The following is a 14,575-nucleotide window of genomic DNA, read 5'->3' on the forward strand; positions in this document are numbered from 1 at the left end:
ATAGTATGTGTAGAGGTGGGGGGACAGGCAAGAAACTATAAAAAAAACAATAGATGATAGTAAGTGCTTTCTAGAAAACCAAAATAGAGTGACATGATAAGAATTGGGTGGCTACTATAGGTTGTATGCTCAGGAAAGGCCTCTCCAAAGATATACTGTTTAAGTTGAGACATGAATGGTGGAGGAGCCATTAAAGTGAAGAGCAGAAGAAAAAGTATTTTAGGTGTGGGAAATAGTGCTGAAGCTTTCAGGTCATATGTAAATATTAGTTGGAGGTTGAACATTTTGGATTGGGTATTACTAATGATAACTTGCTAAAAAAGGACTGAGAGGATGTCTCGGTAGAGTCTTGGGCAGTCTTTTCACCTTGCTTTGGCCTTGTTTTAATAGGTGATGAAAATGTTCAGTTCCATTTTAGTTATATAGGTTTTTTTCATTTTATGGAAAGGTGACAGAAAATAAGGTATCCCTGTGTAGTTTTCCCTTTTATAAGTAGTAACTGAGTCTTTGAACTTTGACCTTTTTATACTCAGAGGATGGTTCCAGTTAATATTTTAATGACTTCCATGAGTTTGTTTTTGAGCTCTGTCACGCAGTCAAGCATATGGTCCTCTTGTGTGGCCTCTGAATTGTGAAGTTGCTGTTAACTATGACTTTGAGTTCATTGCTATTGTATAAGCAGGGTTAAATTCAGGGTGCTAATTGGGACTCTTGTGATAGTTGAGTAAACCACTAGTGTTAAAATATATGACTTTTTTTTTGGTCCTTGGAAAACCATTGGTGTGGGAAAGCAGGTGACAGTAGTCTTGAATTAAGCAAGAGTAGGGTGTTATATTTTCCAATGGGTGCTGTGGAAGGAATCGAGGAGTAATGAGTCAAAGGTATCTTAGTTGTAACCCCAGCTCTGCCACAGAATCATTGTGTGACAAAACTATTTTAATGGCTAAACAAGCACCCAATGGAGTATGTGGTTTAGACTTGAATCCTAAGTGGAGTCTTTTACCTCTTATTCCAGATCTAAATCTTAAGACCCACATACTCAGGTAGCCTAATAGAGTTATGACTGGGTCTTTAGAGCCTGATGGGCTGGTGCAATAGGCCTGCTTCACCAACCTAGTCACAGTAGGAAAGACAGCTTAGGGAGTTCATGGCAAGCTTTGTCCAGGTGTATCTACCACAGAGGGTAAGAAGTGGGAGAGAATTCATTGCACTAGGACATAGGAAGTGAAAGAGGAAGCTGCTGGTTTAGTCCTTGCCTTCTGTGACTCCTAACCTAGTACAGTGTGACCTTGTGAATAATTGCAATAGTCTCTTCTTTTCTTCCTCTGGGAGAAACAGGTCTAGAGTGGGGAAAAATACTCTAAGTGTTCTCATTAAAACTTCCTTTGTGGGGAGAAGCAGCATGGGCAGAAATAGTATACTCCCTATGAGCAGAGGCAGAAGTGAAGAAAAGCAGATGAAACACCATTCTTCTCAGGATCCTTGAGGTCTCTAACTCTCCACATTTCATATGTGTTTCACTATACCCATTAAGCATGGTATATATAAAAAGGGAAAGACTGAAGTATTCCTCCTCTGTCCTTAGCTTCTTATAACTATACAGCAGTTGTGGTAGTAAGTATCCACCTGTGCTCCTAGCCTTGGTTCTAGCTGAGGTGTATTGATACTCATATAAACGTAGTATGCCTTTTTCTTTTTCTTTCTCATTCTTGTCTCTTCCACCCTGTACTGAAACTCTACTTGACTCTCATCTTTCCCCCTAACCCCAACGAAGAAAGATAACTGAGAAGCACCATGTAATTTTGTGGGATTCAGTTATTTGAAGGACATTCTGAAGATGCCTCCAGACTCTATCCTTCTTCTATTTCCCCAAAACCTCACAATCTCTGCACAAATGTTAATTCTTGTAATATTTTTCACTCTTTTGTGTGTTTCCTGCTAAGGTATACTTCCTTATGCAAGAAGAGTCACACCCACAGGGTTCTGACTTAGAATGAGAAGAAAGCTCTCATTCTAAGGGTATCGTCTTTGGAAGGACTTAAAGCAACCATCTAATCTAGTCCTATTTTATGACTGGAAGAACTAAGGTACAGAAAGGAGAAGTTAGTCTGTTAGGCCTTAGCTTTTTCATCCAGAGTGATCAGGTTGATAATTTCTGCCTCCTGGGACTTTGGGGAGGGGCATTGTGATTAAATAAGATAGCTCATGTGAGCACTGTGCAGGTCACAGAGCTAGTTAATGGATGAGTGAGGACTTGGCTGTCAGGGAACTCTTAACTAACTCTAAACCACTCATTATAGTGCCTCTGAGCATGCTCAAAAGGTCAGAGTGAATATGGTCCTGAATATAACGTCTCACTTCAGCCTGGTTCATGTGTAAAGTAGATGCTCATAATATCCTTTAAATGAAGATGGACAAAGTGATGCAGCTCCTTTAGGAAGAGGTGAACAACTTCCAAGGGGGGGCTTTTTTTGTCTAAGTATTTTTATTTTCAAACCCGAAAAAAAAACCCCACACAGTAGGCTTTAATGTCTAAATAATTTTCTGACATGTTATTTGAAATGGTTGTTCTATGAGTGTGTCTTCTTCATGGTGACTTTTTATTGATCAATATTTGTGAGATGTTAGCAGCGTAGAAGAGAGATCTTAACTGGCCTACACATGACAATTTTGTGAAAACTTTGTATATGGAAGTAAATACTCTGAATGGATCAAGTAACTTTTTTTCCAAAATGCTTTACAAAATAACTTTTTGTTGTTTTTACAAAGGATAGTCACCTTTGGGAATACTTTACCAGTGTCATAATCATTATGATATTTGATAACACTTTGATATATCATTTTTAAAGTAGGTCATTATTTCTCAAGAATTAGTGGATATAAGCGGTGCTTCAGGTACATTATTGTGACTGCTGTTCAACTTAAATTTAATTCTAGTGAGTATTAGAATTTGTAAAAGTGACATTAGAAAGTATTGGGTTAGTAAGTGTTTCAAAATTTAATAAGGGGGTTACTAAAAAGTAGCTTATTTTAATAAAAGGACATTTCCCTGAAGTTATGCATTCTGGATGAAAGAAGAAACTTTTCTCCAATTAAAGCATTGATGGAGTTCACAACACATCTAATTGGATTGATGTACCAAACCCATTTATTCAGTTTACTGCCTATTGATAGGTCAGTGACCACAGATATTAGCTTGTTAACATCACACTTTGAAAAAGAATTGCAGGTATTCTCTATAGTTGATTTAATGAACAGTCAGAAACTTGGTCATAATTCATGAAACAAAAATCAATATATCTGTAAATGTAATTTTTTTTTTGTTTTCTTCACATTTTGTCTACATGGATGGAATTATTTTTTGACAGTTTTGCTATAAACTACTTGATGGATCACAATATATCACTATCACCACTAATTACCACATTTTGATTCATCTTACGTACTTTGGTTAATACATTTTGCTGAATCCAATATATCACTATATTGATAAACAGTAATTATAAAGACACCTGAACTTGAAATTATCATGAAAAATGTTATTAAGAATTATGTGAAACCAAATGTTTGTTTATCTAGACATATTTAATTGCCAGCAAAGAAAGCAATTAAAAGTAGCTGCAGGGTAAGAGGCCAACCTTCGTTAAACGTGGTTTTAAGATTGTTACAGAACTTGTGGTGATGATAACATGGTGTCTTGGAGGATGTTAACAACTGTAGCAGAGTGTTAATTAAGAATGATGTAATCTGCAGCTCAGAATTATTAGTATCATATGTTAGTTTAGCTGGACAGGAGCAAAACCTAGTTTCAGTTATGATAAGGGCTCAAGTTGTATTTATAGTGGAAAGATTAACATTTTATTTTTATGCTCTTCCTGAGACAATTTAAAAATCCTGAATAAAATACAGTCAAATGTAAACATCAAGTCCCTAGCTCATTTACATATGTGCCAGATTTTCAAACTGATTGCTATTTGAACCTAATCTGTCATTGCTGGCTGCATTAGCTACAACAAACATTACATTTACATATTGATTTCTTATTTTGTTTTAGTGTAAATAATCCATAATTATAGTAAATTTGGTCTTTTGTTGACAAGAGCTCATATGACTCTGTAAGTTTAGGATGGAAATTTAAATTGCCATGTGTGATGCTTTTTAATTTAAAATCTTGATGTATCTGAAAGGATAAAAAGATCGCTGTAGATCATAAAATACTCCCAGAAACAAAAAAGAGAACATTTTGTAGGGCCTTTTGGGAAGATATAAATTATGAAGTATTAATGAAAAATTCAGTAGCACATTTGAAGTATATTATCTCCATTTTTTCTAATAAAGTAATTTGAAAAAAATTACTGTTTTTGCTTCAGATTCAGGTCATATTTAAAAAGTAAAATCTACTGGAAATGAGCCCTCTAAGTCTGTACTTTATACTGATAGTTTTGTTTAAAATATCCACTACAAGAAAATAAACAACATATACACACAGCAGGAATGAAACAGGAAATATTTTAATCTTTATATTGGTGTTAATACTTTACTTATTGTAACTACATATATAGCATTATTTTGAGAAGTATGATTTCACTGTCAACAAGCTATATGTGTCAGTGAACATGATGTGTCAACAAATCCATGGTTTCCATTTACATTGATTAAAAGGTCTGTTGTATTTGTGAAGATAAAAATAAGGGGCCCATCCAATTGCAAAATGGTAGCTATCAGATTGTTCAAGAGTTTATTTATATGGTTTACATTTTTCTATAGAGATCAAATTTACATACAATAACATACAATTGTTTTTGCAAATTTATTTATTTACAATTAAATTTTTTTGAGTGTAGTTGACACACAATGTTACATTAGTTTCAAGTGTACAACATAGTGATTCCACAAGTTTATACGTTATGCTGTATTCACCACAAGTGTAGCTATGATCTGTCACCGTACAATGCTATTACAATATCATTGACTATATTCCTTATATTGTGCTTTTTATTTCTGTGACTTATTCATTCCATAACTGGAAGCCTTTATCTCCTACTCCCTTTCACCCATTTTGCCCATACCTCAGCCAAAAATGTACAATTCTTAAGTTTCTCCCAGTTATAGGAGTTTTGACTAAAGCATATTGTTTTCTACCATGGATTTCAGTGAGTGAGGTTTTAATTTGGAGGTGTATATATTTATATATTTATACATAATTATATATATATTATTATATATTATATATATTATATATTATATATATATTATATAAATAAATTATATATTTATTTATATAAATAAAGTATATATTTATATATTTATACATTTATTTTTAAAAATTTTTTTTCAATGTTTTTTATTTATTTTTGGGACAGAGAGAGACAGAGCATGAACGGGGGAGGGGCAGAGAGAGAGGGAGACACAGAATCGGAAACAGGCTCCAGGCTCCGAGCCATCAGCCCAGAGCCTGACGCGGGGCTCGAACTCACAGACCGCGAGATCGTGACCTGGCTGAAGTCGGACGCTTAACCGACTGTGCCACCCAGGCGCCCCTATTTATACATTTAGAAGCTTGTGTTCAACTGATAGCAGCTGTTTACATGGTGCGGTGAATACAAAAGTTCTAAAAACCCTTATTACATTAGTTAATGTAATAAGTATTAGTATTAGTATTAGTCAGGATGCTATAATAAAATACCATAGAGTGGGTGGCTTACACAACAGACATTTATTTCTCACAGTTCTGAAGGCTGGCAAGTTCAAGATCAAGGAAGGTACTGGTAGATTTGGTTCCTGGTGAAAGCCCTCTTCTTGGCTTGCAAATGGTTGCCTTCTTGCTGTGTCCTCACGTGGCAGAGAGAGAAAAAGCTCTGGTCTCTCTTCCTCTTCTGTTAAGGACACTAATCCCATAATGGGCGCCGCCTTCATGATTTAGCTAAATTTAACCTTCTAAAGGCCCTACCTCCAAATACCAGCACATTGGGGATTAGTCGTTCAGCTTGTGAATTCCAAAGAGACGCAAACATTCAGCCCATAAGAGCCCTGAAACCTAAATCTGAATTTGTTGTTTCCTAGTTTGGTTGTTTAATCTTGATGGATGTATACTTTATAACAATGTTTCTCTTAGAACTGTTAACTATTTTAATAGGAAGGCTAGGGTATAGGCTGCCCAAATCTGCCCACTGAAGACTTTAAGAGGGAATTCTTGATTTAAGAAATTGCTGGAAAGGAAATTCTTAAATTACTGTCATATTCTGGATGCAAGATACCCTGCCTGCTACTGCGCTACCCTATAAAATAGGCCTGCTGCTATTTGGCAGGAAGAAAGCCATACCTCTTCTTCTATTTAAATGTTTATTTATTTTGTGAGAGAGAGTGTATGCACAAGCCGGGGAGGGCAGAGAGAGAGAGAGGGAGACAGAGAATCCCAGGCACTGACAGTGCAGATCTCCCATGCAGTTCTCAAACCCACAAGAACCATGAGATCATGACCCGAGCAGAAATCAAGAGTTGACGCTTGACCTACTGAGCTACCCAGGCACCCCAGCCATTCCTCTTCTTATTAATCAGGAATTAACAACAGGTATATAGCTACATGATGATCAAATGATTGTTTCACTACCATAATGCAGTGTTAAGCTAACCTTGAAAAATCACTGCATTATACATATTAAATAGCCATGTGCTTTCTGCAGAAAGAGGATCTCTAAAGTGCTCTTTCAGTGTGAAATGAACTCAGTCAAGACAGTAGACTGTTAACATTTATTTCTTTTTTAAAAAAATTTCTTTTAATGTTTATTTTTGAGAGAGAGAGAGAGAGAGAGAGAGAGAGAGACAGTGAGTGAGGGAGGGGTAGAGAGAGAGGGAGACACAGAATCTGAAGCAGGCTCCAGGCTCTGTGCTGTGAGCACAGAGCCCGACGTGGGGCTCAAACTCATGAGCCATGAGATCATGACCCGAGCCGAAGTCAGACGCATAACCAACTGAGCCACCTAGGCACCCGTTACATTTATTTCTTAATGCTGTTGCTTTTATCAGTACTTGATCCATAGAGGCTAATAATTGATGGTTTTTTATGCCCACATGTATAAAAATGTATGTAGTTTCAAATTTACTTACTGGGGCTTTTGTGTTAAGATTTGCTATACATTATTTTCTCCTTATTAAAAAACTGGAGAGGGTGCCCGGGTGGCTCAGTCAGTTAAGCGTCTGACTCTTGATTTCAGCTCAGGTCATGATCTCATGGTTTGTGGTTTGAGCCCCTGGCTTGGGGTCTGCACTGAAAGCATGGAGCCTGCTTGGGATTATTCTCTCTCCTCTCTGCCCTTTCCCCCGCTCGCACGTGCACCCTCTCTCTCTCAAAAAATAAACAAACTTAAAACTGGAGGGCAATATAAAATGTATTAAATTAAGCCAGTGAATTAAAGGGAAATTGGTACTTACTACAAGGCAGATATTTTATAGATGGCCTCTTGATTTCTGATAAATGTTCATAGTTAAATTGGAATAGGATCTCCCCAGGCAGAGGTGGACATTCTACTAATGAAATGGCACTATAAGTGTAAAACTTGTGGACAAAAAAGAAAGCAGAGCGGGATGTTCTACTGGAACTATTGCTGGAATTGTGTTGATGGCTTCAATATTGATGCTTAGCTATAACATTGAGAATTTTAAGGGAGTAGTTTGTTTCCTTCCTTCCTTCCTTCCATTCCCTCTCTTGTATCATTCCCCCCTCATTTTATTTTATTTTATTTTATTTTATTTTATTTTATTTTATTTTATTTTATTTTATTTTATTTTATTTTATTTTATTTTTTTAATGTTTATTTATTTTTGAGAGAGAGAGAGAGAGAGAGGGAGTGGCAAGTAGGGAAGGGACAGAGAGAGAGACATGTACAGAATCCGAAGCAGGCTCCAGGCCCTGAGCTGTCAGCACAGAACCTGACACGGGGCTCCATGAACTATGAGATCATGACCTGAGCTGAAGTTGGCTGCTTAACCAACTGAGCCACCCCGGTGCCACCCCCTGTTGCCCCAATTTTAAAATGAAGAAACTAGCTAGGAGAATTATGAGATGGTATATATGAAAATATCTAGCACTTGGTCTATTAATTGCCTAAAAATGTGAATGTTCATTGTATTATATTGTAGTGTATTTTTTACAAATAGTCACTAGCTTAAAGCTTGGGAATAATGTATGTGATTCTTATTACAATTTAAACATTAATTTCACTCTCTGAGGGTAGAGCAGTGGCAAGTTTTAACAGCTCTTATCTTTTGTAGAAAAAAAATCTTTTTGTTGGTAAATGCAAATATTCTAACTGAAAGGAAAATCATGATGAAGAATCAAAAATTAAATACCTTACAGTGAGAATAGAATATATATTCTATCGAAACCATTTCTTGCTTTGGGTTAAAATTGAAGGTTGTACATTTGCTTATACCTTTCCTTCTCCCTCTAATTGAAGTGAAAACATGCCATTAAAAAAATCATTTCATGTTATTTCTCACCCACCCACTTTGGTTGGCAGTAGTCCTTAGAGTTATTATAAAGGTTAAAAGTTACATAGCATGAATGACTGCATTTTGAAGGTAAAAGACTGCCTGAAGGTAGATTAACTGAGGCTAGCTATCCTAATCAACCATTAGAAGGCACTGTTAAAAAATTGCTCCTAGATGCAATAGCTATGAGGACTCATATCATTCTGCTAAGTAGCAGCTAGAATCTGTGTCTAGATAATATTGTAGCAATAAAGTCTTTGCCAATTATACCAGTCACCACAGTAAATTCTTTACAGCTTTCACCCCCATTTCAATTCACCCCCCCCCCAAAAAAAAACCTCAGAAAACCAAGAAACAAAATTTACTCAGTTCACATGCCAGATTCTGTGGAAAGCCTCTGTGGTTAAATTTAGGTATTCTTCCTCCTTATTTCCATAGCACCTTAGGAGAAGTGGTATTAGCATTCTTAGCAAACAGTACCATATGTGAATTGTAAGTTTACTTATCTTCCCATCTCTCAATAAACTCAGTGAAGGTAGACCTGTGATCTTACTGGGTTCCCTTTCTCAGTACCTGGAAAACAAATCCTAAGGGTTAGACCTGGGTGGCTGCTTCTTATTTTGTGTGTGTCTTTAAGCAAGTAACTTAACATCAGTTTTGCCATCTGTGAAATGGAAAATGATAATCATAACGTCATAAAGTTGACACGAATTTCTTAATGCCTGATGCCTAGTAGCACTCATTAAAGGCTAGCTATCATTGTTAATGGCTAAGTGAATGAGTGAGGCTGGAGTCTGAGGTCACAAATAATATCTTTAGCTTACTCCTCCAGACAAACCATTCTCACAAGGAATATGAATGTGGTATATCAACACCAAATAAGACCTGTGTAAAAAAAGAACACTGTGAGGGAGTCTAGATAACATTAGGCCTAGTATAAAATTACATTCAATGCATCAAAAAAAGTTTTATCCTCTATGAACTCCTGCAGAGGAATGGAACTAAAACATGCTACTAAAAAACACCATAGATCCTTTTATTAATGTTTCACTGTCATTGTAAGATTTCAGAGTATGAATACCCCTCAAAAGTGTTCCGTTTTCAGGATGCCTGGGTGGCTCAGTTGGTTAAGGGGCCAACTGTTAGTTTTGCCTCAGGTCATGATCTCACAGTTCCTGAGATGAAGCCCCGCATTGGGTTCTGTGCTGACAGCTTGGAGCCTGCTTGGGCTTCTCTCTCTCCCTCTTTCTCTGTCCCTCCCCTGCTACTTCCCTCCCATGAATCTGCTTACTCTCTCAAAATAAAAATAAAACAGCTAAAAAAAAAAAGTGGTCTGATTCCACTAAGTTATATAACAGGGCACCTTAAAGCTTATATGCCATAAAAATTTCCACTTGGCTTTCTAAAATTTAATATTCACAGTTCTATGAAGGATTATTCTCCTTTTCCTGAAGAGGAAACAGAATTTACAGAGTAATTAAGTGTCTAAAATAGGGCCTTGTATGTGGTGGACATTCAGCAAATACATTGAAAGAATGTATGATTGACATTTCAAAGTCAAACAACTAGCAAGTAGTGGAGCCAAGGATTCAAATCTAGCTCTGTGACTCTCGAGCAGTTTAAACCTATAAATATTTTTTCTTGCCTAGTTACCTTGCCCCGGGACTATCCAGGAATTGTAGAACTACACTAAAGTGATGTTCTTCTAAAGTAGTCTGAGTCAGTGCTGGTCCTAACAAACCTTTTGCAAAATTACTGCACAGGTCTGCCAGTCAAGATCAAGAGACATATCTAAAGAATTGCATAAAGGCAAGCACTAAAAGTATTAGACATGTGTAGATCCATATGTAAAGATAAAGGAGGATCTATACAATAATCAAGACTTCTGGAATTCTGAGCTCCTTAGCCTGGCATTTGAAACCTCCATAATGGTCGTGTTTAATTTTTTGAAGTTTTCTTTTTCACAAACCCTTCATCACATCCCCTTATACTTCTTCCTTATTGCTTTCTGCACTTTTCCCTATATTCTCCAATCTCCATCTCTGCTCAAACTAGCCTATAGTCACCCTCCATATCTACGTGTCCAATTACTATCCATTCTTCTTCGTATTACTTCAAAGTACCGTTTCCTTTCTTCACAATCCTCGCATCTGTTTTAAATTCTATGAGTAGTCTATCTTGACTATAACCAATAATAAGGGGACAAGTGGGTGGCTCAGTCAGTTGAGCTTCCACCTCTTGATTTCCACTCAGGATATGGTCTCACAGTGGTGAGATTGAACTCCATATCAGGCTCCATGCTTAGTGTGGAGCCCACTTAAGATATTCTCTCTCTCTCTCTCTCTCTCTCTCTCTCTCTCTCTCTCTCTCTTTTTTCCCCTACCCTCTCTCCCTCCCTCCCTCCTTCCTCACTCACACTCTCTCTGAATGAATAAATGAAAATAATAGGAATCAAATAATTATAGAAGGAATGAATGAATTGTGAACCCCTAGCAGGCAGGAGTCTTAATCATCTTTGTATCCCCAAAGCAGCCTAGCCATTTGGGAGATAGGATACTGATGTGTAAAGGACATGGAATTAAATATAATTTAGAAACTGGGTTTCATCTTTTTGTATCTGCATGACCTTGGGCAATTACTTGACCTTTTTGAACCACAATTTTGTGAATAAAATGGCACTTCATAGATAGTGAATGGCAATCTGTGAATGACTATCTGAGTGAATGTCTCAAAAAAAAAATGACAGTTAGTAGTTCTTTATATGCAGTTCAGAATATGCAGCACTAACTACTCCTTAAATGTTTATAGGATTCAGTTGAATCACTTTTTATTATGCTAGTTGCCAAGGGAAATACTGATGAGTAATAAGATATCTATCTTTAAAAGACTTGTAGTTTTGAATTGAGGACTTCCACACATGAAACAAATCAAACTGTACAAAATATGCTATAATTATTAAATACAGTATATGATAAAGGAATTGGGAGAAAAGGTCAATAATAAATAAAAATGGTACGTCATAAGGTGGTCTGAAAGCTGCAGTATTGGTAGGGTGGTTGTGAAGGAGGATGAGAATAACATGAACAGAGATTGAATTGAGTATGGTGTGATGTTTCTGACATGAGAAGTTAGCTAATCTCTAGAGCAAAAGCCAAATTTTGAAGAATAGTTGTGAAGTCAGTCTACCTATGAAAGGCCTTGAACTCCAAATAGGCTTTTCATTACTTGCCACTTTTGACCCCAAATTCATTTAGCATGCAGATAATTGAACAATTAACCCAGCCTCTGTTTGAGCCACATTGCATGCCTTTCACACACCCTTCGCTGTGGTCATAATGAGCTTTTTCCTGAATGTTGTCCTTTTTCTGACCTTATTGTACTTAACATCTCAGCATCAGTTGGTGTAATTGCTCATGCCCTTCCTAACTGAAACACTTTTTTTGACTCCCTTATGCTAGACTTTCTTGGTCTTTCTCTTATCTCACTGACCACTTATCAATCTCCTTTACTCTGACTCCTCCTCCTGTGCTTGATTTCAAATGATTGGGATGCCTGGTGCTCCATCCTGGCCTCTCTCCTTTTCTAAGCAAACTATTTCTCTAGATTATTTCTTTTGCCCACAAAATCTAAATACTGTCTGTACGCTGTCAACTGTCCTGCTCTGAGCTGTCTTCCTTGACCTTCACCTCTGTATAGCTGTACATGATATCTCTTTTTGGATGTCTAATAGGCATCTTAACATGTCCAAAACTTCATTCTCAATTTCCCCAACCAATATGTTCCCACCCCAGTTTTCCTTGTTAAATCCAATTCTGTCCTTCCATTTGCTTAGGCCAGAAATTTGAGGTTATGTTTTTCTCTCATTCCATCAGTAATTTGTCTGGCTTCTACCTCTGAAAGATATCTGAACCTGACAACTCTTTACCATCTTTGCCTCTACTGCCCTAGTCCAAGTCACCACCACTTCTTACCAGGGCTAGCCTCCTAACTCTTCTAGCTCTCCCTGCCTTACTGTTTCCTCACTGTAGCCTGAACAGCCAGAATAATATTGTATACATGTAAATGTAAGTCAGCTCTTAACTATTTCCCTGTTTAAAACCTCCAGTGGTTTTCCCGTGCAATTACTATAAATATCAAGTTCTTTACTATGGTCTGCAAGGACCTACATGATCAGACTACTGCTATCTCTTTCTTATCATAACAGCTTCAACTTAAATGGCACTTCCTCAGAGATGCCTTCCCCAACTGTTCTGTTGAAAATAATTCCCTTCACGCTGTTCCTTTGTTACCTTTTTAATTGTAATCCTATTTTATTACTTCATGGCACTTAGTATTCTCTAAAATTGCTTACTCATTTATTTATTGTTTGTATCCTTTACTGGAATGTAAGTCTCATGAAAGCAGGGATCATGTTTTGTTTTTTTGTTTTTTTGTTGTTTTTTTTTTGTTCACTGCTGAACCCCTAGCATCTAGAACAATGTCATAAACATAGGTAGGTACTCAATAAATATTTGTTAACTGAGTGAATGAACTTACTACGTTCTGCCACTTGTTATTTCCTTGTCTAAAAAATGCCACCCTTCTGTCTTTCCCAGATGAAGCAAAAATTTCTTGTCTTCCAAATGATAAACACAAAGGTCCTACTTATCCAGCATATTTCAACTTATATTTTTCTTCTCCTCTAAAGCTTTCCTTAACCATTTCCCTCTTTCAGAGACAGAATTGAGCACTTCCTTCCATGTTTTCATTATACTTTTTTCAATTTCTCAGTTGTACCTATTGCATTATACTCTGGCTGTTTATATATTTGTCTACCTTCTTAGATTGTGAAGTCTTTTATGGACAGGACCTATGTATTATTTGGGTTGATATTCTTAGCACATGGAATAATGTAAGACATTGAGTTAATGTTGATAAATAAATTAATCAAAATCTTAATACCTATAGTAGTTTTCAAGAAAGTAACATTGCTTTGTGAGATACAAAGATGAATAAGACTCTTGCCTTCTGGAAATTCACCATTTATTCATTATTTACTACATATTTATAGTGTGACAGGCATTATGCTTAAGTGCTAAGGATACAGTGACAAAGGTTCCTGCCTAAAGAAACTCTATTTTAGTTAGGTATTATTTCCTTTGATTTTGATCAGTAATATTTTATGCTATATATTGGTGTTTCCTAGGTATTTTTAGTCTATAATTAACCTGGGAACTCTATGGGAGACAGTGGGACAGAGATTAACTGCCTAACCCTAATCTTCTGTTGAATGTATGTTTATCATATAGTTACAGATTAGCAAAGAAAGAATAATAAAGGCCAGAACTGTGTAGCACACCCAAATTGTCTTCCCACCTCCACCAGTCTGGCACAGTTATACCTGAGGCTGCCAGTATAGATTATTCATACATAATGGTGACAGATTTTTATTTTCTGGAGTGTTAACAGTGCTTCTTAAAATTGTCATAAACAAGTAGAACTATGACTTATATTTCTTGTCTTAGGTGGTTAATTTCATTTACTCTTCATAGTTCTGATACATTTCTAACATTTTGGTTAATGTTGCTTTGAATTCTCCCAGTGTCTAAATTCTGTATATTTCTGAGTCCTAAGTGAAATCACAGATATTTTGAAGGAATCTGGGGATAACAATTAAAATTCTGTAGTTTTCAGTCAGTATCTTCTGAATTTTGACTGAAACCATATTTCTATTCTTACACAACATTCATGAGTATAAACAGTATTTTATATTTCTGTTCTTCTAAAACAGCTGTTTCACTTGGATTTGAACCAGAGCATTTGAGTATACATTTTAGTATTATATTTGGAATTTGATATAATTGAAAAATTTGGTTCTCTTGGAGGAAATACATATGTAGACAATAGCCTATGACTTCTAGAAAATTCTTATGTATGCAAAGTGTTTAGAATTGAAGTTTAAAAACACCTTGGTAGAGAAGGAGTTAACAGGTTAGCTCCCCTTGGTTGTTCTCAGCATGCTCTCTTGCCTTTAGGAGCTGAAGAGATGATAACATTGGGCCCGGACATGCCTGTGTGGAGGTTATGGTACTCCTGGGGTTTTTGC

At 36.4% G+C, this 14,575-nt stretch overlaps 1 protein-coding gene across 4 annotated transcripts in view; it reads left to right on the forward strand.

Moving 5' to 3' along the window:
• The window catches only part of FAF1 (Fas associated factor 1), a 514,818-nt gene that overhangs the window by 234,473 nt on the left and 265,770 nt on the right, over positions 1 to 14,575 (forward strand). The window lies entirely within an intron of this gene.

This window comes from Panthera pardus, unplaced genomic scaffold (genome assembly GCF_024362965.1).
Source record: "Panthera pardus isolate Hobbes unplaced genomic scaffold, ASM2436296v1 HiC_scaffold_11, whole genome shotgun sequence".
In the NCBI taxonomy this organism is placed as follows: domain Eukaryota; kingdom Metazoa; phylum Chordata; class Mammalia; order Carnivora; family Felidae; genus Panthera; species Panthera pardus.